Source organism: Notamacropus eugenii, chromosome 4, assembly GCF_028372415.1.
Source record: "Notamacropus eugenii isolate mMacEug1 chromosome 4, mMacEug1.pri_v2, whole genome shotgun sequence".
In the NCBI taxonomy this organism is placed as follows: domain Eukaryota; kingdom Metazoa; phylum Chordata; class Mammalia; order Diprotodontia; family Macropodidae; genus Notamacropus; species Notamacropus eugenii.
In genome coordinates this window covers 193668268-193695309 of record NC_092875.1, presented here as the reverse complement: position 1 = coordinate 193695309, position 27042 = coordinate 193668268, and the positions used below count along the sequence as shown (strand labels likewise).

General features: G+C 36.3%; 1 protein-coding gene across 2 annotated transcripts in view; it reads right to left on the bottom strand.

The window, feature by feature from the left end:
* CDKAL1 (CDKAL1 threonylcarbamoyladenosine tRNA methylthiotransferase) overlaps nt 1-27042 on the bottom strand; it is a 637247-nt gene that overhangs the window by 553102 nt on the left and 57103 nt on the right. The gene's annotated exons all lie outside the window — the stretch shown is intronic.

Genomic DNA, 27042 nt, shown 5'->3' with positions numbered 1-27042 from the left:
GTGTGTGTGTGTCTGTGTGTCTGTGCATGTGTATAGGTGATCCTGAAAAGATCATTGGGAACGGATGAAGTGCCACAGTACTTGGAAGAAGAAAACAGAGTTCAAACAAAAGAAGACAGATTCTTCCAACTATAAAGTAAAAGCTTAACTTAAAATCCTGGAAAAACTACATGATTAAAGGGATAGTCTATATAGATTTCCTCCATAAAAGTACTACTGTGATGCTTCATTTTGGAATACAGACTATCCTGGGTCTCAAAAAGTCATTCAAGGTAAGTCCAAACTACAGCAGGTTCTACACTAAGCTACAAATAATTTAATTATGGTCCTACCTAGCAAGAAACTGTATCAACTGTTGGAGGACCAGCCAAGAATAAAGTTTATCATTTAAGGGTTGGCTACTAAGTAACCAAATATTTAGCTATGGAAACTTATCTCTACCTGGATAAACTGATAGCTACTACAAACTCCTCATGCTCTAAACTGAACTAAGCACAGTACACCTAAACAACCCCCCCACCCCCATTTCTATATATTAACATCCACCCAGTTATTCAGATTCAAAACCTCACTTATAAGGTCAAAGGGACAGAAACTGAGATTTACAGAAGTGACTTGTCCAGTCAGAACTGGTTCAAACTGCTCAGAGCTGGTCAAAAGCAGTCAAACCTGCCCAAACTGGCAGGAACCAGATCAAACCAGTCAAAACTGGTCTGAACCAGGTCAGCAGTAAAAACTGTGAAACTGGACAGCTAGTCAGAACTAGTAAAAACTAGTTGGAACTGGTAAATAACAGAACTGGATCAAACAGATCAAATCAGTCAGAACCTGTTGAAATCAGCAGAAACCAGATCAAGTCAGTTGATCCATGTTAAAACTGGTCAAAACAAGATAAAGCAAATTTGAATATGCCCATTAACCAATGACCCAATTATAATCTATGGATTCAATAGCTACATACCCAATTAATTATGTCCTCAATGACTCAATTATCATTCATCTACTTATATACCCAATGACCCAATAACCTTTAGATCCAATGGCTTAATTATGACCCAATGACTCAATTAACTATACCCTTAATGACCCAATTATGATGCAATTACCTATGGATTCAATTATGGTAAAAAAAATCCTATGTGACCAATGATCCAATTATGACTCTTATAGACCTAATTACCAATGTACCCAATAACCCAATTATGAGCCAATTACTTATGGACCCAATGACCCAATTATGACCCCATTACCCAGGTACCCAATGACTCAATTAACTATCTACCCAATAATCAATGACCCAATTATGACTCAATATCCTATGGACCCAGTTATGACCCAAAGACCTATGTATCCAATAAAACAATTATGAACCCTATGGACCTAAAGACCCAATAAACTATATCCCCAATGACAATAATTCAATTACCTATGGGAACAATGACCTATGTACTGAATGATCCTATTACATATGTACTCAGTGACCCAATTATGACCTAATTACTTATGTAATTGACCAATGACCCAATTATGACCTAATGATCCATGGATCCAATTATGATAAAAAGTCCTATGTATCCAATGATCCAATTATGAATTTTGTGGCCCCAATGACGGATGTAACCAATAACCCAATTATGATCCAATTATATGGACTCAATGACCCAATTATCTATACACTTAATGACCTATATATCCAAAACTCCAATTATGTATGTGTCCAGTGACTCAATTATGACTCAATTGCATATGTACCCAATGACCCAATTAGCTATGCATCCAATCACTACATACCCAATGACTTATATATCCAATGATCTATCTTTCTACCCAATGACCCAATTACATATGGAACCAATGGCCTATGTACCAAATGAACTGTGTATCCAATAACCCAATTAAGTATGTCCTCAATGACCAATGACCCAATTATGATCCAATTACCTTTATACCCAGATAACTCAATGTGATGCTAGAGAAAAACAGAATAGATTCCTATTCTCCTGTGTCTCTTCCCAAAAGAAGCATCATTAGCATCTTCCAAGATATTCACGGATGTCCCTACACACAGTGACTTGTAAAAACTATGTTCTCTTCCAAACAGTCTAATAGTCTTCTACAACCTAAGCCAAAAATAATTTAAAAGCACACAACTTAAATGACAATGCACTAAGGTTAAAAAATGAAAATACGACTGTGTGCTTCTGTGGATATTTATAATAATTTCTAAATAAAAATTCTATTTTTCACTTTGCTACTCAAATCATCAAACCCGATGTAAAAGTCAACAATGCAAAAGTCTTGTAAAAGAGGCAGTTTAGAAGGATTTTTCCCCCAAATGTCAATGAAGCTTCATGTTAAAAATCTGCATGAACAAACATCAAGGCTACCTTACTTTATAAAGCTCAAAGTCACCATTTTCAGGTGAAAACATAGCCAACCTCCTGTTGTGATCCAGCAATAAGACAGAAACCTTTAAATCCATTTTCTAAAACTTTGTTCCTTTTCTTCATCACCTCTTTTTTAAAAGCATTTTTTTACTAATCCCAAGAAGATACAAAGGGTCAACAAAATGTTTCTTATTCCAAAGGTGGAACAGAAATTGGAATTACTAACAACCCATTACAATCTGGAACCTGCAATTATTTCCTTCTAAACACCTTAATTTTTCTCCAAAGTTTAACCTTAAACAAGCTTCTCTAGTCAGAGTCCTCTACTCTAGGTACTTCCCCTAGAATAATGAACCATATGCAGTAACATCTAACAACTCATTTCTACAAACACTAAAAGCCCCTTAAAAGTTCAAAATTAATGAGGTTCTCACAAGTAGTGCTGCAACATGCAATCATCATCACAGGACTTCTTTTTACTTAACTACCAAGTATTACAGCATTCCTAACAAAAATCCAAGTCAGAAAGCTAAAAAATATCTTCATCATTTTACGAAGTTCAAGGAAAGACTGATGAATCAGTTCCCTTAACCCCAAGTTATCTGTATTCCTTATGGCCCAAATTATTATTATTTTTTAAATCCTGAACATGACAGATGTTGGCCCTCAGCTGTCAAAGGAATACCTGAAAGTTAAAGAAGAATTACTACTATTCCTCCAAATTACAAACAATCAATCTTCATTTTACCCTTCATGTAGAAATAAAAGCAGCACTGTACATCAATGAACACTTATCACAAAACAAAATATTTCACTAATTGTCTAATTTGAAGGCAAAGCAAGATGACAAAGGAAAAAGAGGTTTTATTCATATATTTTAAATAAGCTAAATGAGTGAAAAATGCATTAAGAAACAAGGTGAATCTGATCTTGTCATCATCTATTAATGTACCACCTCCATGTTCATGAACTCTTAAATTTTCCTATCTAATCAGAATCTATTGGATTTCTACCTCACCATCTTGCAATACCACACTTGCTTGTCTGCCATACCTTTACCACTTTAGTGAGGCTACAGAGAGGAAGAAAGGAAATGGTGCCACAAGGAAATAGGAAAGTATACCAAAGAGAAAAAAACTGAGGCCACCAAAGCCCCAACACAGGAATTTGAAATATAGATAATCATTCTCAATATAACACAGAGTTAACGATATACTTCTCAAATATTGTTTCAGGATTATGGATTTTGAAATAAGTTTTCAAAATATTGTGAACAGGCAATCTCAACTTCATGAAACTAACATAAATATGAGATTTATAGAAATGAATAAGTATGTGGAACCCAAAAAGTTCACAACTCTACCGAAATTTGCATATCTATGACAGCAGATCAAAGAAAGGAGGAGATACTAGAATCTCTACCTAAAGGGGTGTGGCATGGGAGAGGAGAGGTGCAGTAAAGATGGGAAAAGGACAAAACCCCACCCAAAGGGGAGGAGTAAGGGACAGCAAAGGGCATGTTCTTTTCCCTTGGGAACTACTAGACCATGAAGATATGGTGGTCTCCTTATCTACCAGAGTCCCAGCAGTACAAGCCTAGTGCAGACTGTCTGGCACCTGTCTTGACTCCCAAGGATACACAGGGAGTCTAATTTGGGATGCAAACAGCTGGGGTGTGAAGAGGGGGAGTTTCATCCTTGACACATTCAGAGCCTCCTAAATGCTCTAGGAAGCTCTGGGTCCAGTGTTTTTGGAAAATATGGCAACTCAAAAAGACAAGATCAGAGACCTCTTAACAGTTATTAACTACATGTAACCACTCTGAATAGGGAACTAAGATTATAAATTCTTCTCCCATCCCAGCTCCTACATGAGCATATAAGCAAACGGTAATATAAAAAATTGAGTACAGAAACTACATTACTTTAAAATGTTTTAGTTGAAGACAAACCAAGATAACTCTAAGTAGAATTAAAGTTTTACATACAAAGTGGGCTGTGAACTGGATTCTAAAGGATAAATAGAAATTAAGGGTGGATAAGGCTGGGGAGGGGGAGTCCGGCTGCCACATATAATGAAAAAAATTATGAGTGAGGACACAAAAGCTGGATTGAATATGGCTTCTTTGGAGAAAAACTCTCATCAAAAACTCATTGATCCATCCATCCCTATCAACTACTGTCCCATATCTCACCTGTCTTTTGTGGCTAAGCTCCTTTAGAAAGCCATCTTCAATAACTTCTCACTTCTCTTACTTCCTTCTTCTCTTCTTTTACTCCCTTAACTCTACAATTCTGAACTCATCATTCAACCAAAACTACTCTCTTCAAAGATACTAACACTCTAGACTGCTAAATACAATGATCTTTTCTCAATCCTCAGTCTTCTTGACTTCTCTGTAGCTTTTGACAATGTTGATCATCCTCTTCTCCTGGATACTTCCCCATGGATTTCTGCACACTCCTCTCTTCTGGTTCTCCTCCATACCTATCTGACTGCTCCCTCTCAGTCTACTATACTGGTTCTTCATCCAGACCATGACCACTTCCTGTGTGTGTCCCCCAGGACTCTGGTTCCTCCTTGGCCTTTTGTTCTTCCTCTATACTATTTAATTTTGTAATTGTATCACTTCCCACAGATTCAATTAACATCTCTATGCTAATGATAACCAAATCTATCTATCTACCCCTAACCTCTCTACTGACCTCCAGACCAGAATCTCCAATTGTTTATTGGATATCTCAAAAGGAATGTCCTGTATATATCTTAAAATCAACACTGACCTCAGTCCAAAAATGTAATCATTATCTTCCTCCACTAAATTTTTCTATTACAATCATGGGCACCACCATACTACTAGTCCCCATGCTCATAATGTAGGTGCTATCCTTGACTCCTCATTCTCTCTCACCATCACACCCCACCCCACATCCATCTCTTATGTAAATATGCTTTTCTTTTTTGACACTACCACCATCCATCCTAGTTCAGGTCGTCATCATGTTACACTTGCGCTAATGCAACAGCCTGCTGGCTGATATACCTACCAGTGTCCACCCTACACTCAGCTAAATGATCTTCCTAAAGTACAAGTTGGATCATATTGCCACATCGTATTCAATAAACTCTTGCCATTGATTCAAACTAAGCTCCTGCTCTGTGCCAGGAACTGTGCCAATTGCTGGGACTACAAATTTTTAAACACAAACACACACACACACACACACACACACACACACATACACACACTAAACATTCCCTACCCTCAAGTTCCACCCTGAATTGAGGAAGCAACATGATTATGGATAAGACAACACAGAATATATACAAAGTAAGTACAAAGTCATTTCCAGGAGATAGGGCAACAGCAACTGAAGGTGCTCATCATAGGCCTTTTGGAAGACATGGCAATTCAGCTGAGCTGTGAAATTAGAGCTGTAGGAGGGAAAGTGAAAAGGGCAAATGACAGGAAAGCAGGTTCTAGAAAAGCCAAATTGCTTTACCACCTAATCCAAGAAGGAAACTGTTATGGCCACATATTTGCGGACAATAAATAGGAAAAAGGGATTAGATAGGAAGGAGAGTAGGAATGGCACACCTGAGATGCACAGCCAGGAAACTCACATAGTCCTGGGGCCTTCTGGCAAATAACAGAGTGAGGACATGGGCTAAAGTAAGTCCACAGCATAATAAGAACGTTCAGTTTACTGGGTAAAGGACTGAAATAAAAGCATTTATCACAGAGCACAGTGTTAGAGCTTCAGGGAACCTTAGAGGTATGAACACCTCATTCCACAGATAAGGCAATGAAGGCCAAAGAGGAAGTGATTTGCCCCAGATCAAGTAGATGATATGTGGAAAAGGTGGGATAAGAATCACTACTCCAGGACTGAGCGTGGCAATGAGAATGGAATAGAAGGTGAAGAAGTAAGAGACATCAAAAAGAAGCAACTAAATTTAATAAATGGAGATGTATGTCAAGAAAGAGTCAATGATGACCATGAGATTTTGAGCTAAATGACTGGGGAAAAGAAGGCAAAATCATCTGATTTGTGAGGACGGAGGGAGAATTTGCTTGGAAGTGCTGACTTTTATTATGATCCTAGAAAACACTTTTCGTTCCCTCATACTGGCTGGAATTACAAAGTACAAATACCAACAGACAACATATAAAGAAAAACATGCAGATCTTAAGAACATAATTACGTTATTTTGTAATTTTCATGCATTATTCTTCTTTGGAGCAGATAACAAACTCCAAAAAGCAATAGCCTGCTTCTTCCTTACTTAAGTTTCCCATGGTAATGAATGCTAGCTTCAATTGTTTGGTTGAACCAATTGTAAAGTACTTAACTGCAGGCAACTTCTGGCACATTCTCATTCATCCCATATTCACAAAGTGAAAAATTATAGGCTTCCTCTATGTTGATCTCTACCACAGTTTTAACAGATGGTGCAGTTAAATGAGGAAGGTGGCATGGAATATAACTAATGACTAACCATATGTCTCCAGCAAAATAGTATTCTTTACAAGGATATAATACAGGGTTCTCTATTATTTATTTATTCCTTTAAGATAGGCATATCAAACTACAATAAAAACCTACATTAACTTGCAATAAAGAGCCTAAAGAAATAGCACACTCAAAAAATTTCTGACAAGACTTTCAGGTTCATGCTAAAATGCCACAATTATTGAATTCAACAGCATTAATTAAAGACCTACTATGTGTCAGGTGCTAAGTGGACAGATGTAATCAAACACTTAAACAATACAAATGCTTTGTCACCTTTTTATACTTTCTTATCTTTGGCCAAAGACAGATTACACGATAGCAGTAATGTCGTTGATATGCAGATATTTATTCTCTTAATGAATAACTGGACATATTGACCTAATTATATAAAACTGTCCCCTTTCTCAATGAGGACATCTTAGTGGCTGCTTATATATACTTCTAGTGGGGGAAAGGAAGGGTAAATTAGATGGAGACTCATTTCAGCAAGGAAGCAATTTCACTGATGTCAGAAGAATTGAAATTTTGATGTTCTGAGTTCTCTTAACATTTAAGAATAGGCAAGACAGAATAGTGGAAAATGCACTAAATTTGTTATTACGAAATCTCAGCTGAAATCCTACCTCCACTAATTATTACCTATGTACCCTTGGACAGATATTTTCACTTCTCAAGCTTCAATTCCCTTATCTGTAAAATGAAAGGACTGAACTAGATGATCTCCAAGAACAAGATAATCTCCAAGATCCTTCCCAATTAAAAAATCTTATGATTCATGCCACTGTAAACTCAACAAACATTTATTAAGTCCTTAAATGAAAGGCACCGAGCTAAACATATTGGTATAAAAAGACCAAAAAAAAAAAAAAAGGATAATCTTTGTTCTTGAGGAATTTACATTTTATTACAAGGATACTACACACATACAAATTAGTGAATAAAAGGTAATTTATGGTGGAAGACTTCCCTGAAGAGATAGAGTCTAAGCTGAACGTTAAAGGAAGGTAAGGATTCTGAAAGGCTGAGCTGAGGAAGGAAGGAGTATGTACTAGGCATGAACGAATTCAAGGAGGGAGAAGATGTATTGTCACCTTTAGGGAACAACAGTGTGCCTCGAATGTGGAAGAATAATGTGAAATACAGTTGGAAGTGATTATACCATAATATTAGCTGGTGTTTGTTGTTATTCAGCTGTTTTCAGCCATGTCTGACTCTGCGTTGACCCCATTTGGGTTTTCTTAGCAAAAATATTGGAGTAGTTTGCCATTTCCTCTTCCAGTTCATTTTACAGACAAGGTAACTGAGACAAACTGGGCTAAATAATTTGCCCAGTGTCACACAACTAGCAATTGTCTGAAGCCAGATTTAAACTCAGGCCTTCCTGATTCCAGGTCCAGCACCCTATCCACTGTACCACCTAGTTACTCAATTTTAGGTAATATGTTATTAATAAAAATGCTTTAGAAATACAGCTAATTAAAATAATTATGTAGGCAATCCTTGTCTCCAAAAATGAAACCAAAATAAAAAACACTATAAGATAAAAGGAAAAGCTTCTAAACAAATAAGCAAAGAGTAGTGAGAAGTATATCTACCACACAACTAACTGATAGATCATTGAAATAAGGGCTGGACAGGATAGGAGAGTGGCAGCAAAACTTTCCATACTAGAAATGTATTAGAAAAAGCAGGTAGGTCCACTTTAAAAACCTGCAATTAAGTTGTCTGGTATCATCTCTTCTCCTGTTGTCCTGAACCTTTATTATATGGTTTTTCACCCTAAACAACTTGCAAGAAAATGTATTTTCCTCTCTTCAGAAACAGGGAGCGGAATGTAACACAGTTGATATGTGTAGATAAACAGAGATGTGTATGTGTGTAAAAATTGTCAGTTGATAAACTGGCTGCTTTGAATCAACTATTTTTTGTTTTTTGTTAAACAGGGCAGCTCCTATGGATAGACGTAAATGAAATAGATATAAAAGCAAAAAATATTAATAATATTAAAAATGTTTAGAGAAACAAAAGATTTAAATAATAAGAGCTATCTAGGGCTCATGATTGGGCCAAGCCGATACAATAAGATGGCAATACTACTATCTAAGTTAATTTATAGATTATGCACTATATCAAACTACAAAGAGAAAGCTGATAGAAATAGACAAAAATAAAATTCATTTGGAAGAATAAAACATCTAAAATTTCAAGAGAAATAATGAAAACAGAAGAAAAGGATATTATGTTACTATAGTTCAAACTATAACACAATGCAGTAATTAAAACCATTTGATATTAGTTAAATAAAAACAAGTAAATTAGTGGAACTGGCAGAATTATTATGTGCAAGGCACTGAGCTAAGTGCTTTATAAATATTATTTCATTTCATCCTCACAATACCCCAGGGAGGTAAGTACTCTTATTATCATCCCCATTTTGCTAGAGAGGAACTTGAGACACACGAAGGTTAAGTGGCTGGCTCAGGATCACACAGCTAGGAAATGTCTGAAGCCATATGTGCACTCAGTTCCTCCAGATATTCTAGACTCCATGCCTACTACTCTATTCACTGTACCACCTAGCAGTCCCTAAAAGAGCCAGAAACAATCAAAAATTATAAATTACTTCAAGGACTCCTTTTTTTGACAAGTGCTGGGAAAACTAAACAATCTGGCAGAAAACCAGTTTATACCACAATAAACTCCAAATGAAGACATCACTCAAAAATAAAAGGTCATGGCATTAAAAAACTAGAAAACAGAAGAAGGTAGCTTTCACAATGATGGCTAAGGGGAAAATTCTTTATCCAAGTGATAGAACTGATCAAAAATGACAAAATGGACAATTCTGATCATACAAAACCTAAGTGTCTAAGGTAGGAATTGAAAACAGATCTTCCCGACTCCAAATCCAACATTATTCACTGTAACACCTAATTGTCCCTAGTGGATTACTGTAAAATCAGCCTGGAAAGAGAGATTTGAGGCAAACAAAAAGAGACTGATAAGAGAAACTGGTGGGGAAAAAATATTTGCATCAATTATAAACTATGAGAGCATAATATTCAAAATTTAAACTGGAACAAATATAAGACAAAAAGTCATTCCTTGATGGATGGATGGTGAAAGGATATAGACAATTCTCAATAAAGGAATTGGAAATTATCAGTAACCACATTAAAACATGCTCTGAATCACTAACAATAAGAGATGGAAACTGAAAAAACTATAGTACTTTACCTAATAACTTGTGAATTGGCAAAAATGATTTTAAAAAAACAGATAACAGAAATAGTCAACGTGGGAGGAGCTGTAGAAAGACAAGACACATTAATACAGTGTTCGTGAAGCTACCAATCAGTCCAAATGTTTTGGAAAACAATATGTAATTGCACCAAAAAACCTGACTAAATTGATAATACTCTTGATTCAGAGACCCCACCATTGAGCATTACACCAAGGAAATCAAAGAGAGAAAGAGAAATACAATACATATCAAAATATTCAAAACAGAATTTTCTGTGCTAGCAAAGAAGTAGAAACAAAATGGATGGTCATCAACTGAGGAATGGCTAATGGAATGGTATCATACAATAAGAAATGAATTCAAAAAAAGGGAAAACTGACATGAACAGATGCAGAATGAGAAAAACAGAATTGAAAAATTATTAACAATTATATATGGTATGTCATAATATATTTCATACATTTATTTACATAGCTGTTATAGTATATGCATCATAAGCACATATATATACATAATATATAAGGACAGTTCCACTTCAAAGGGTCATGGTAGGAAATATGAAGGTCTGCATCAAGTTCCTATCAATGTCAAAGGAGAGAAAAAAGCATGTAAGAGAGGTATTACAAAGATAATGATTAAATGGGGGGAAGGGAACTCAAAAAAAGAGGAGTCAAGAAACGTATTTAGGTTGCAAGCCTGGTTGACTGGGAGAATGGTGACACCCTCAACAGTAATAAGGAAGTTTGGAACTGGGGAAAAGTTTAGAGAAAACATAATGAGTTCAGTTTTGAATATGCTTAGTTTAAGATAATTACTGAACATCCAGATCAAAATATCCAACAGAGAGCTGGAGATGAGAGTTTAGAGGTCAGAAGAGAGGTAGGCGCTGGATACATAAATCATCAAGATAAATGAGATCACCCAAGGGAAAGAGTACAGAGGGGGAAGAGACCTATGACAGCAACAGGCACAATCTGGGTTAAGATCCTGCAAAAGAGACTGAGGAGTAGTAGACAGGTAGAAAAAGAACTGGGAAAGAACAGTGTCAAAAACCTAGAGAGAACAGAGTGATCAACAGTGTCAAAGTCTGCAGGGAGGTCAAGAAACAGTAAGACTGAGAAACTGTCATTAGATTTGACAAGACAATGATCACTGGTAACTCTGGAAAGAACTTTCAGTTGAATGGTCAGAAGCCAGATTTACAGAGTTAAGAAGAGAAAAAGAGTTAAAAGAGTGTTTCATTCTTTTTAGCACCATCCTAACATGCCTCAGGCTCTCCCCCTCCAGCTTCCTGGAACTCCAAAAATTATCTCATTTGAATACTCACAACCTCCTAGAGAGATAGATGTTATTACAATCCACATTTTATAGCACTATATCCACTACACTATCTACTTGCAAAACAAAAGATGTTTCCAAGGCAGAAGTGACAATATTTGACACACTAAATGGAAACAAGAGGAGAAAAAGATTAAGAAGACACTGATGATACACAGGTTGTAATCCTGAGTAAATAGGAGAATGGAAGTACCCTCAACAGTAACAGAAAAGTTTGGAAGGGGGAGGGTTTGGGAGAAAACACTTCAGTTCCATTTTGGACATGTTGTGTTTAAGAGGTTTATCAGATACCCAGTTCTAGATGTCCAATAGCTAAGTGGCTATGAGACTGGAGGTCAGCAGAGAGAACACTGCTGGATAAGGAGAAATGAGAATCAGCACCACAGAAATGATAAAGGACATGAGAGCTGACAAGATCACTAAGTGAAACAGAACAAAAAAGGAAAACCAAAGGGCCCAGAAGAAAGTCCTGGGCAGCATACAAGAGTGGCAGGCAGCACCTGGTTAACTCCCAGCCAAGTGACTAAGAAGGCAGCGTCTGAGAAGGAAGAACAGAACCAGCGAGACAACGGCATCGCAAAAAAACAGAACTGGAGAGTGTTAAGGTAACAGAAAGTGACCGACAGTCAAAGATTGAAGAGAGGTCAAGGATAAGGGCTCAGAAAAGGTCACCGAATCTGGCAATTAAGAAACCACTGGCAACTTTGGGGAGAGCCGCTTTGGTTGAATGATAAGGTCAGACATTGGTCTGGAGAAAGGTAAGAAAATAGTGCAAGGAAACAGAAGTGGAGGCACCCATTGCAGACAGTCTTCTGAACAAGTCCGGCCACGAAAAGCACGCAAGATAAGGAAGGAAAGTTAAAGGGAATGGACAGAACCAGGGAGAGTTTGCCTGAGGATGGGGAAATCGTGGGAATGTTTATAAGCAGTAAGGAAATACAATACAGACAGGTCTCATTTTGCACCTCTGATATAGTAAAGCAAAGGTAAGGACTTGAGGGAGGAAAGGAGGCAGGAAGCATCCTGGAGCGAGAGGGCCAACACAGGGTTCAAGGATGGGGGGGGAGGAGGGAGGCAGGGATAGAAGAGTAGAAGAAGGAACATGCAGTAAGTGGGCTAGCCAGCCCGAACCAAGAGAAAGAACAAATAGTGGGGACTGACACATGGGGGCTAGACACAGACAAGACAGAACAGGACAAACAACCAGGGGGCTAGGACAGATATGCAGTATCCTGAGTGCAAAGACTGATACATAGGCTGGAAAAGCAGGCAGGTAGGCTGAGAAGAGCAAAAGTCTCTTCTCGAGGGCCAGATCTCAAGCCAATTCATGGATTTGGCACTGCAGTGGCAGCAGCACTGGTAGTGTTTCCAAAATTCTGTTCTGCTTTCACTTGGGTTTTTTTTAAAAAGATGTTTTGTGGGGTATGGGAAGATGTAGAGTGCAAGAGAAGGGCAGAAGTAGAGAGAAAGAGCACAGTACTATAAAGGAAACTGTATAAAGAGAGTTTGGGGGAATATAGATTTCTTTCAGAATTCTTTACATAAAGTTTGCATAATATGAATTTACTTAAAGTGAGAACTATAGCTGATGGACAAGGAAAGACTGAAGGTAAGTGATAGAGGGAACAATCTGTTGAAGAAGATGGGACAGAATGGAATAACCTGTTCCTTTTAAAGGGTTTGGTCTTGGCTAGGAGAAGAGCCACCTCTTCATGACAGACAGGGTGAATAAAGGCAGAGACGGTGGTAGTGGGCAGGTAACCAGACAAGAACAAGTGTGTGTGTTCCTCCTTTGTTGCCAAAGAAGACCATGCCATCAGAGAAATGATGATATGACTTGCACTTGACTTTGTTTTGAGTGAGGGAAGGCTGTGCAGATCACCAGCCTCACTTCTCCTCCAGAGCCGTCTGAATTCAGTGACCAGATATTCAAAACGATGACTGGAGATGACCCAGTATGAGGCAATTGGGGTTAAGTGACTTGCCCAAGGTCACACAGCTAGTGAGTGTCAAGTGTCTGAGGTGAGATTTGAACTCAGGTCCTCCTGACTCCTGCACTGGTCCTCCACTGCACCACCTAGCTTCCCTTAACAAGTATAGCTCAAAGGAAGAGATATGAGAAGACATACCCTACCCCTTTGAGAAGATAGGAGGTGCCCAAACATTGCACACCACAAATTTTTCAGACTTTCAGACCAATTATGTTGATTTTTTTTCTTTCTCTTGTCTTGTCTTTAAAAAAATGCCATTTGTTATACATGCTCACTGGAGAGGAACATAGGAGTACTAGAACAAATTACTGGAATATAATAAGACAAAAGACAACAATTAAAAACTTATTTTTTTAAAAAAAAAAAGGCTTAAGAACTACGATCAATGCAATAACCAGTCAAAACACAAGAGACCCAACAGTGAAACATACTACCCAGCTCCTCACAGAGTAGAGGTACAGAACGAGACATACATTTTGGACATGGTCAAAGTCTGAATGTTTTGCTTGACCATGCTTATTTGTTACAAAGTAGGATATTTCTTTTAATGGAAGGAGAGGGATTTGAGAAGAGAGGAGTTTAATGATAGTGACTCCAAGGAAAAGACCAAAAAACAAAAAAAGTGGCTTTGAAGCACTGTCTTAAATAAAGGCACATAAAGAACAAAAGAAAACTGAGAGGTCACAGACAAGCACGGCAGCTTTGAAACTTTCATGCTGAATTTATTGTATATGTATATACTTTTTTTAAAAAAACAAGCTATGTACAAAAGAGAATCACAGTTTCATATGCAAAGTTGTTTTTCTTCATATATGTAAGTATTCATATTTATTTATTTTTCAAGTTCTGAATAACAAAAAATTTTTAAATGGTCAAGGTGAAGGGCTGAAAGTTTTGGCTGGTGACTCTGCAGGGAAAGATGTAATTTGTAGAGATAAATATAAGACTTGGTAACTGATTGTACATGGAGGATGAGTGAGGGTGAGAAGTCAAAGAGAACAATGAGGCTGCAAACTGACATGACAGGAAAGACACTGTTGCTCACAATGGAGAAAGGGAAACTTGGAAGAGGAGAGTATTGGGGAGCAAACACAACAGGTTGCCCTCCTATGGACATTCTCCAGCTTATCAACCACTTTTTCTATAGAGGGGCAGCCAAAATTGAACATAATAATCTAGATGTTGTCTGACTAGATGAAAGTACATTGGAACACACATACCCTTAGACAAGAACTGAGGAGGAGGAGGAGGAAGAGAAGGAGGAAGAGGAAGACAGAAAAGAAGCTTCAGCTAGTGGTCTCAAAATTTTCAGTGAAATGTAAGACAAGGCTCTCAGCTGAGAGGCAGGGGGAGTAGGTCCTACAGGTTTTAATGAGAATGAAAAGGTTTGGTAAAATAGCTGTAATGCAAGGGATAATGAGTCATATAAAAGGAATGCCTTGCTGCAGTGAAAGTTCAGCTGAGAGCATGTCACATATAACTGCAGAGGCACCCATCAGCACCATTTTTCTCCAGCTTTGTTCAGCAGCCATAATGCAGAGCTGAGGCTTACAGAGCAAGAATTCTTGGTGATAGGCTTATAGCAAGGAATTCAAGAAATGAGGACAGTATAGAGAAGAATTGCTTCACTATGGGGTCAAGAGAAGGAAAAGGGGAGAGCCTTTGTAGTGATGTTGGTCTTGGAAAGAACTAAGGAGTCAAGCGACTGGAGGTCTCAGGGAGAATGAAGAACAAGGCTTCCCACCCTAGATCTCTCTTCCCCTTTCTGGTTAAATTCCCAGATGGCAAAGCCTGTCTGTTTTTGTATTTGAATCTCTACCACACGGAACAACATTCTGAACATAATGCTTAATAAATATTTTGCATGCGTTCATTCATTCATTTGTAGAACTGAGAACCATCCTCACAGACATGACAATTAAACTTTTCAGAACAGAGCTATCAAAAAAAAAAAAATCTGGTCCTAAACAAAACATGAAGAATCATGTATTGTATCTCCTTAATATTTGTGTCTAATTTTCAGTTAGTCAACAGTAATGAGTAATAAGACTATTATTAACAAAGACAGAAATATAACTGGTTTAACTGCTAAATTTGGAGCAGAAGACAGACCTAGGTTCCAGTTCTACTACTAACAAGCTATGTGACCTTCCAGGAATCCTAACTTTGCTAAATGAAGAGACTGAAACAGATAATCCTTACAAAGATCCTTTCCAATTCTAAAACTGTATTTCATCTATGATAGCATCTTTGTTATAAGGTTTATCTGATTACAACACTAAATTCTGCATGAATATGTTTACTACACTTTGACATATCAACACTTTAGAGGAAACACTGGTTCTGAATGTCTTTATTATAAATGCTACTTCTAATTTTAAAAAAAAATTGGTATTTTCAGCTTACTTACTAAATACTAAGTAATTTTTTAAAATCACCCTTTCCTAGAAAATTAAGATTCTATTTCACAATTTAACTCTGCTAATTCTCTTCTACTGGTTGAGAACAAATGTCAAAAATTACAACTCTAAAGTGCTACTTCACAAAGATAAATTCAACTATTTTATTAGGGGAATTCCTACACCCAGGAAAAAAAAGGTCTAATTTAGATAATCTTTTAGCTGGAGAAAACCAAGTAATGCAAAATAGAATTTTTAAAAAAAGTCTCCCTCAGTTGTTCCTGAAGTAGTGCTGCCCCCAAGTGGCCACAGGTAGCATGAGTGGCTAACTGAATTCTATGTACTGCATCCACCAAAAAAAAAAACCCACTATGGAAATGTAATATGCTGTATTTTCATTATATTTCTGGGATAACAAGGATTGGCTGAAGTATTTGGGGAAGAAATCAGCCTGTCCTCTCACAACTATGACCCAAGACCTGCTTCTGAGAAATATACTGACAGAAAAAATAAACATAAACTAATACATGAAGACATCAAACATCCTTGATGATTCTCACAAGGACCCTGGATGAAGAGTCAGTCACGCAGGAAGCATTTCACTATGTGCCACCTCATTCCTGTTGTGGGTGCTTTTTGTCCTCAAATTCTCCTGGATTTACTTATACCTACAGACACAGTATTATCCTCCTCAGTCTTGCTCCTTGGAGGCCAGGTCTGTGTCCCCTCAGAGTGCCTTGTTCAGAGGAAGTACTTTAATAAATGTTTTCTGAATTGAAGTGAAACACTATTCCTTTATCTCACAGAATTAATGAGGAAAAAACATTTAAAACAATTTGTCAGCCATACTGCTATATATTTTTTTAAATTTCTTCATGTTTTAAATGAACCTGGAATTTAAGGAAACTTTTGAATGCATTTTTTAAAAATTAAATAAGGTAAAAAAATTAATAAGGCAGGGATAAGAACTAAAGTTTTGACTTTATTGGTATAGAGAACTCCTGAATGAGGAAATTCTTTCAATTATGTAGGTCCAAGTTAGCATCATCTCTGCCACTTAAAGTTTTAAGTTGCCTAGAGCACTCAAAAGTTAAATGACTTGCCCAGTCACACAGCCAGTATGTCACTGTATCAGAGGCAAGACTTGAACTTAGGCCTTCCTGGATGCAAGGCCAACTATCCATTATGCTACATTGCTTCTCATAAAATAATTACCATTGTTTACAAATCTATTTATTATCTGTGGTCAAGATACAATTAGAGAGATACAGTCAGTAACAGAGAGATAACCAGAGGCACAAAGGCAGAGACAGAATAAAAACTAACTCCTATAAATTACATAATAAGAATATTCTTAAATATTATTTGATGACCCACTTAAAAAAGAATACAACCCAAATCAGAATAGACCTTAAGAGATCATCTAATGCAACCTCCTTCCCAGTGAGGTAATTATCCCTGAAAATCTGGATGCTGTAATGGGGAGCTCACTATCTCAGAAAACCCAAATGTCATAAAAGAAGGGAAAGACTTGGAGTACGATCCATGTGATAAACTAAATTATCAAATTTAAAATTTTATATTTGAACAGATGTATTATATTTATTCTGAATGTTACATTTACTCTGGGTTTGATGAACAATGTCAATGAAAACGACATTAATCAAATTGTTTAAATAAATGGGTTACATCACTGTCCTTGACAACATAACTGCAGAAAGTTTAACTATATATGGAAGAACTAAAACAGAGATGTGATTTTTCATCTGCCTTTCCAAATGTCAGACAAGCATGATTCTTAAAAAATTAATCTATTATGACCCTATGTAACAAGTAAATTATCTGAATAGTTAGGAAAAAAAGTTAAATGTTTAACAGGATTAATTCTTTCCAATACAAACATACCACTCTTGAGCAGAATTTCCAGATACATAGGAAGTAGCTAGTCAATATCAGACACATAGACTATAATAAAGAAGCAGCAAAACTTAGCATAGCAGTACTACCAATGGTTTGCTGTGAGACCTAACATTTAGTTAGGTTAAAATGGCCAACTTTATTTCAAAACTAAGTACTAGGCAGAGAGAGAAAAGAATATAGGCCATATGGTCCACTCCCAGGTTTTGTACCCTACATAAGATTTGTAAACAAACTTGTATTATGAAAAGGGATGGTTGTCAGAAAGTTTTTTTTTGTCTTTCAAAAACTTAAACTCTTAGAAAATAACAGTTAAAATATGATCAATGTTTTTCCTTCCCTTGAGAGTTCAGGCTCTCCCTCAAATTGATATGTACAAAGAGTTAACATTTCACTTATTATATGTTAAGCTTTTAAGGAGAAGACCTATTTCATGCAAATTTTTCTCAACTGCAATTACAGTTGGGTTAATAATCATAGCACTAGATTCAATATGCAAACTATATTTAAATATCTGGAACAGACTTATCCTGGGAACATTACCTGTCATAGGACTTTTTTTATTTACTACACACTATATAATCTTTCAGATCCAGAGCTTTTGAATGCTTAATCTATAAAAGCTAAATGAACCAAATCATTATGCAAATTATACTTAAAACTCTTTGAGAAACACAAATAAAAAATACAGGTGGTAATATTTGTACAAAGCACCCAGTGTTTGCATGTATGATTAAGTTTGCATAGGATGGGTCAAACACGTAATTCCAAAAAGGGTAGGTCTTCCTGAGGATCTTAGGTTTTCTTTAGCAAACATGAAGAATCAACTTGAAATAATACAAAATACATACTTAAAACCACTGAGCAAATTTATTTCAAAGTACAAGAACTGGATAAAAATTCTGGCCTATCCAAAACTTCCTGGGACACTTTGGTAGATTGTTTTGTTGAAGCAGAAACACACATACACACACACACACACACAGACACGCAAAAAAAAAAAAAAACCAACCCCACTGTGGACTACAGGAACTGAAGAAAGAATTCTAGCTGGGGGCAATCTAGATAAACTACTAAGCAGTATTAAGGGTGTAATTTCACAAGTAATTTTGACTTATAAACAGATGCCGCCACCCCCCCCCAAATTCTATCTAATGAAAGAGCGTCACTAATATGAGTTTCATGAGGGCACAATTGAGTTTCTTTGACAAATACAAAACCTCCTAGAACAGTCAGAAATATCATGCACGTTTCAGCATACAAAAAAAAAAAATCTCATTTTCCAGAGAGAGAAACCATATGAAACACACTGAGTTTACATTAACTCCTCAGAGTAACAGGATCATCATCACATAGACTGGAAGGAACCTTAGGAAAAAATGCCAAAGGTAGGATTCAAACCCAGGTCCACTAACTTTATAATCAAGGCTCATTTCACAGCATCACAAACTCACTTATTCCTAAGAAACATTGTGGTGAAAATTATTGATTTCCAAACTTTAGCTAATTTATTTCTGACTTAAAATACACATTTGAGTGAATACTAGATATTTTCCAGAAACCTAAGTAATTTATGAATTTAAAATATTCATCTTGTTCACATATAACAGTGCCATGTCATTAATGGTTTTTTGCATTAACAATGTGTGTACATTACAAAACATGTTCTTTCTTTTTTAAAAAATCTATTATTTATGTTCAGTCACTGGCATAAGATTATCAAAGATAAAGTCAAGTATAAAAAATGAAATTTTATATAAGTATATTTTATATAGGTATAAGAAACAATCTTGTTTTTTAGAAATAGGGACTGTTCTGCAACCTAAATTCTAATACAAAGCTAAAGTACTCTGTAACAGATACTTGAAAAATGCTAATATTTCCCAAGGTATGTGTGGCTTATTTTGAAGTTGTTTTTATCAGAAACACAACAGTTTTATTTATTGCTATTTTACTCTGTCTTCCAGAACTTCTCAGCTTTTTTCATTTCCCTAAACCTCACTAAGTACTATGACAGCTCCCAAATGTGGTAACTCATATTATAGGTACAGTCATCACTAAGCAGCTATTCATACCCCAATAAGCTACAATTTCCTTCTCATCACTGAGATGGCTGACAAAAAATCTTATGAAGGATGATGATGGATGATTATGAGAATCATCTCAGCTTCACATCCAACCTTAAAGAAAGGAGGAAAAGGGGATATGGATAAAAGGTTGAAGAGCTAACAAAGTCTGGCTGATGACACTCACATACCCTGCAGTCAGCACTAACCACCTTTAAAGGGTTATTTGAATTTAATTTAATCTCAACAATAGCTGCTCTGCATATTTTCCTCTCTGTCCCTTCATTGAAAAGTATTGTTTAATTTTGATACCACCACTATAGTACTGAATCTTATTTTCTGAGAAATTTCTATTTCTAGTTAAGTATTCTAATGTATTAGGCCAAAATAAAAGATGAAAGACTAAGTTTTCAGGATTATGTCTTGCCTACAGTCTAAATGAATGAAAGACATTCCTATTTCTCTAATATTTAAGAAAATTTTAAGAGGATCTTTAAAAGTCATTTCTAAAACAACTTCAATGATCTGAATAGGTTACCTCCTTTACTGGGATAAATGAGAAGTCAATTTAATTTTTTTTATTTTAAAATAAATAACATGTAATGAACAGTATTATTAACATAATAATAAACTTTTAAAACATGTGATCCAGGTAAGTAGCATTTAAGCAATAGTATTCTTTTAGAACTCAAAATTAAAATGAAAAGATTTTTATTCCTTTATTTTGTAACACTAAGAAAATTTATAAATCTCAAGTATAAAACACAAATGAAAATGAAAAGCCCTATACTGAAAGGCCCTATATGAAAATAAAAGCCCTATATTGTGTGTATGTATCTATGTGTATATATGTACATATATATGTATGCATATGTATACATATATATAAATAATTGTATCTTTTTACTACCCAGATTAATCTAATCTTAACAACTATTATATTACACGAGCAGCTAGGTAGCACATGAATAGAGGGCCAGGTTTGGAGTCAGGAAAGCCTGGGTTCAAATCCATCCTCAGCCTTCTGGGCAAGTCTCTTAACCCTTCTTTCTGCTTGTTTCTTCATTTGTAAAATGAGCTGGAGAGGGAAATGGCAAAACCACTCCAGTGTCTTTGCCAAAAAAACCCAAATGGGGTCACAGAGTCAGACACAACTAGAGCAAATAAACAACAAGAATTTACTAAACATCCATAGCCTGGAAGCCAGGAAGACCTGGGTTTAAACTACTTCTGATACATAATGAATGTGTGATCGCTTAAACTTGGACAGCAAAGAGGTTATGGGAGAAGGTCCCAAACTAAATTGGTAAAGGGAGTTCCCTATAACCACTGAAATCAATGGTAGTGTCCCTATTCATAAACATCCATTATGTAGAAACTTTCTAAGTTTACTTTCCTAAGATTTTCTGTCAAACCAAAAAAGATACTATTTTCACTTAGTTATCTTTGACTAATTATCAGCAATATCAAAGTTACGTTACAATCTACCAATCAATCAAAAAGCAAAAAACATATTCAATAACATCAGAGTTTTTTGTTATGTAATAAATATGCCCTGGAAGGGCATTCTCCAAAGCAGAATGACAAGCTAGAATAAGACAAATTTCAGTGCTACAGAAGAGGTATGGATCACAAACCCTCTATGTAACATGAGTACTCTTCTCCATGAGCTGTTGCAGCCCTTCCAAAACCAGCATCTGGTAACCAACATTCTGGGGGTGAATTTCTCTAAACTTAGCTAAGTTGGTCCTTACATTTAAAAAAAAAAAAAAAAAATTCCATTTCTAAGTCCATATTTGCAGCCTTCTGAGTCTGTGATCCACTGGCATGAAATTAAAAAATCCAGGGTCACTTATGTAAACAGAGTTATCTGAGCATGCCTGCCCTGAAACAAGAAGAGTTTCTCAGTTCACTCAGCAAAAAGTCAGTCCCTTCTTAAGACCTCTATCTGGAACATGAATGGCAATGTAAAGTACCGTAGGTAGCAAAAATGTTAATGGTTCCATTCCAATAAGTCAATAAACATTTGTGATAAAAAGCAAAAAAAACCCAACAACCCACAATTAAGACTGAACTTGGATTAAACTTTCCTTTGAAAGGCTACATGACTGCAAAAGTTTCTGATCCAAAGGAAAATAATTAAAAGATAGTCTTCACCTCCATGGCAATGAAGATGGGGGAAAATCCAAATAGAAAGAAACTGATTACAAGCATCTTTGTAATCAAGGATTTTATAATCTAGATTGCCTCTGCATCTTAGAGATAAAAATATTTTTAAAACCTGCCCAATGGACACAGCAAATATTTATAAATCTTTGAGCCCTGAATTCAAAAGTGTGCTTAAGAGAATTCACAGGAAGATAAAGAGGCAGAAGCAACCTATACTGATAGATTCTGGGAAGAATTCTTAGAGGTTTAAAGATGCTCTGAAGGATTAACTTTTTAAGCTACGGGTAAGAAAAAGCTATGCTGACAAAAATTCACTTATCACCCATAGTTAAAAGAACAATTGCTTGCTATTGAACTACAAAGGGACCACTGCTCAAGATCACAGTGTTTATCCAGAGCTAGTGGGGCTAACTCTGGAGTGAACACAGACCTGGGTTTGAATCCCACCTACAGAGAAGCTTCTAGCTGCATGTAACCAAGGACAAATCATCTAACTCCTTTGAGCCTCAGTTACCTCATATGTATCGAGGGGAATACAATACCTTAAGAGTTGTTTTAAGGATAATATGAGTTAACATATGTAAAGCTCTATGTAAACATTAAAGACTACATAAATGTTAGCTGTCAAGTTGAGTCAATAAGCATTTATCCAGTGCTTACTCTGTGCTTCTGAACAAATACAGGACTACACAGAATTCATAAGCTCATGGAAAGGACCTTAGAGGTGATCAAGTCCAATCCCCTTATTTTAAAGATGAGAAAAATAAGCCTCAGAGAAGGCAGGTGCCTAGCAAGGTCACACAGGTAAGGAATAAGGAAATCGTAGTTGTGGGATTCAATCCGAGATCTTCTGGCTTCAAATCGATTATGCTTTCCACTGTGCCATGCTCTACTTCATAATTTCAATTCCTTAAGCATTTATAGAGTTCCTACTAGAATAAAAACCAAACCACACAAATATAAACTGATTTTTGAGGAAAACAAGATCTCCTCTATCCAGGTTAAATTTGGCATCACACGCATCCAAATATATAACTGGGCTTTTCTGTCTTGCCTCTCCTCAACTTTCTGTGAAAGACACGTGTCTGGGAACATCAGGATCTTATGGACCTGCCTACAACTTAAGCCAAACATATTGAGAACTGCCATATCACAGCCAATTGGATTAAACAGAAACACCTATTCAGATTTTAACATTCATAACATCAGAAAAAAAACAAAGTTTCCTTCCTTTTGACTTGTTCTGTAATTTAAATTTCACTAAATCAGATATTTCCTTATCAATTTAAACCAATCTACATTATTGAATAAGCCACATGTTATTATACAAGGTTTGAAAATGTAGTTAGAACTCTCCAAAGGATAAAAAAAAGCAAAAGTATTATTTTAGTCTAACTTCTTTGCCAGAATCAGTTTTTATGAACACCTGGGAAATTTCAATTAAATTTTACAACTCTCTATGCTCCTAGCACGCACTTGCTAACTCCCATCTCCTCACACCTAACAGGATACCTAAGACCAGGGTAGAAGGCAGCCATCCTCTGTCCTTGTTGTGCACCATTTGCCTTGACATCCTGCAGTCACCCCACATGTCAAGAACCTCTATCCTTCCTATTTCTTCCTATTTGACCCAAATCACTGAATGCTGAGCCAGTTTAAATCTGACTTTGACTGCTTCCTCTTCTTTCATTTGATTCCTCAAAAGCTGATTCCAATCCAATGTCTGACTGGTCCTTCTCAATGATTCACAGTACTGACACAACAGTACACTGGAACTGCTGATATCCTAATCCAAAATCCTTTAACTATATAGTAGTACCACACAATCTGCCATACCCTTTATCATAATTCAATCACGTGCCCACTGGCTTTGCCTAACAGCTGCATACTATAGAGATTTTTCAAAGTAGAAAAAGCATAATTAACTAAGTATACAAAGTGAAATGCAATGTTTTCTTCATTCTCTTTCTAAAAATGAAGATATTGAAGTAGTAAGTTAAATAAGAAAAACGAGTACTTTTTTTTAGAAAATAGCATTACATAATACAAATCTTCTTAAGCAACTAGAGTTAACTAAAAGGAATAAAACCTGATTTCTAACAGGATTTCTTCACATGGGGTCTGTGAATATTTTTTTAATACTTAACTAAATTTTGAATGTCATTGATTTCTTTGTAATACTATGCATTTTACCTTACACATTTAAAAATCATTGTTCTGAAAAGGAGCTCCTAGAATGCACCAGACTGCCAAACATGACAAAACAAAAGGTTAAAGACCTCTGCTTTAGAATCATAACTTTACAGCTGGAAAGGACCAGGGCACTTGAATCCAACTAGAAAGAAATTGTGGACCTAAACATTTAAAAGACTTGCCCACACAGACAGTAAGTGGCAGAATCTGGATTCACATCCAGGTCCTTTAACATTATACCATTTTGGAATATATCCAAGTACCTTACTAGTACCTTACTTACTTTTTAAGTTTAAAAAAAAATTATTCTTAATAAAATTGTTTCAAAACTTTGAATAATGAAAATAGATTTTATCTTTAGAGACTTTCAAAGATTTCAAATGTAGCAAAAAAAAAATTTTGAGTTAAATTACTCCTCTTGGTGAGAATCATGTTAAGCTGATTTTTTGGCTTTTGTATACAAAAGCTTCAGAATAGATAAGATAATGTAACATACGTGTTGTAACTACTATAACAATACCCTACATACCACTATAGTTAAGACTGTTAACATTTCCATTATAAAAACCTGTTTTTCAACCTTGCCACCTGCCAGCCATTAAAAATTGTTCTGGCACAGGAGTCAAATGTTTATCCTGGAAATATTTTCTCCACTTCCATCCCCCTAAAATTCTCAGTTCTTTTGATTATTATGCAAATATTTTAACAGTATTTTTTGTCCTAGAGCAATGAACCAATTTCATTTTAAATTCTAAAATGTAGGAAAAAAGCATAACATGGTCCCCAAGTAAGCAGCAAAATAGTAATAAATGCTAAGGGCCAATTTGCTAATTAAAAAAGCTTTGGTAGTTCATCACATTATCCCTTTCTCCCTAAACCCCAAATAATTGCCATGGATAGTCACAATGTTAATGATATTAGTAATAACAGGTCTATGTTTTACTAAAAGGAAAACTCTCACAGGGAGGGATGAATCAGTCACAGGTGACAAGAGGAAAGGGTAGCCAAAAATAAGAAGGTCACAGTCATATTATAGGAAGAAAGGATTAAGCTAAAGGCATTGAACTAAGCTGCTACACAGGAGTACTAGCATCCATAACCTGCTCTCTGGGCTCTTCCCTGAGGGGTACAACATTCTGTCATGGAAACATTACCTTAAACCAGGATCTGAACCTACTGCTTTGTTCTAAAGCAAAATATTCTTCAAATACGTATTAACAGTAATTCCTTTCCTTGGAGGATAGCTCAAACTATGGCATGATACACTGCATTTTAAAATCAAAAATCATTTCACAAGAAAACATCATTAAAAGTATTCTCTTTCATTCTGTGAAAATACTTCCCATTTTACGTTTCTGTTCACCTTTCTGAGATTATTCAGTGTTCCCACAAATCTGCTGTAGAAAGCAACCTCAACTTCTTTACAGACAAAGTAGTGGCGATAAGAGTTCTCTCTGCAACTAACTGCATGTGTTGGATGAGGAAAATAAGCAGTGAAGGATGACTGAGATTCCGAACCTCCTGAGTAAATGGAAGGACAGTGTTTCCTCAAAAGAAAAAGAAAAACCAATTAGACAGAAAAGACTTGGAAGAGGGGAGGAAGATGCACTTTTTTTGGACATGCTGAGACTAAGAGAAAGAACAATGTCATCTATGATTTTTTATCATCCGACCACCACCATAGTCAAATTGCTTAAATGAATTGTTCTTTCAAAAAAAAAAAAATGAAGGCCATACAAGACAGAATATGAAAAGAACAAGAGAATGGATCAATTCTCTGTTCCTTGTGCTAATTTTCGCCTGACAACACCAAGAAAACAAAGTTTCTCCACCAGCCAGCACTGTATTTATTCATATGTGGGACCATTAGTTACAGCAACAGAGAAATTTTGAATGCTGTGGAGAAGTTCACTTCCCTTGGCAGTTTACTTTCCACGGATGTGCACATTTAAGTAATGGAATATAGTTGGTGATGAGGTCATGAAATGCATAAATCTCTAACAGTAAGTGACCACTCCTTTTTCTGTTTTAAACTCTATTCCTCACAAGGACTCCCTACCATGTCTGATAGTCTGTGCCTACTCTAGTGTTAAAAGTCACCCAGAATTACAAGTTTATCCTCTTTCAGCAGCAAGATGATGGGGGTCTTTCAGTCTTCGTACAATTTTATTTTGACCTCATCAGAGTTCGTCATGGTGGGAATATACGGACAGATGACGTTGGCATGGCACTTTCCTGCAAATGGCAATCACATTGTCACGAGCCCATCATTCACTCCTTTTGCGAGGCATGCGGACTTGTTGACTAAATTAGTTTTGATAGCAAAGCATACACTAGCTTCACAATGCTCCTCATTACTGAGCCTGCTCCAGAAAACCATGCATCCACCTCCAGCTTCAATAAGCTGCCCTTCATTTGGTTGTCAGCCTTGTTTCTCTCAGGGTTGCTGTCTGGATGCAGTACTTGCTTAATTCTCTCACAAGAGCTATTCATATTTTGGGTCTACTGGATTTTGTGCTGTTCGAAAGTTGGTGTACATTCTGTATACTAGTAGTGGAATATATCTACACAAAGTTTTTGTACATTTTTTTGTGTTTTGACCACAGAGTAGGATCCTCGTCTGTCCCAGTAATCATATCAGAGTTAGGTCAGGTGAAGCAGACAATTTCTAGGGTACTTTTTTAGCCCCTTGCTCACACCAGGAAGAAGCAGTGTGGTCCTTAAAAAAGGATGCTCCAACACCTGGGGGGCTGCCAAATCCCACTGCTGCTTTAGTCTAGTGAGAAGATGACCTGACGGCCTGGGCCACCTGTGTGCAGGG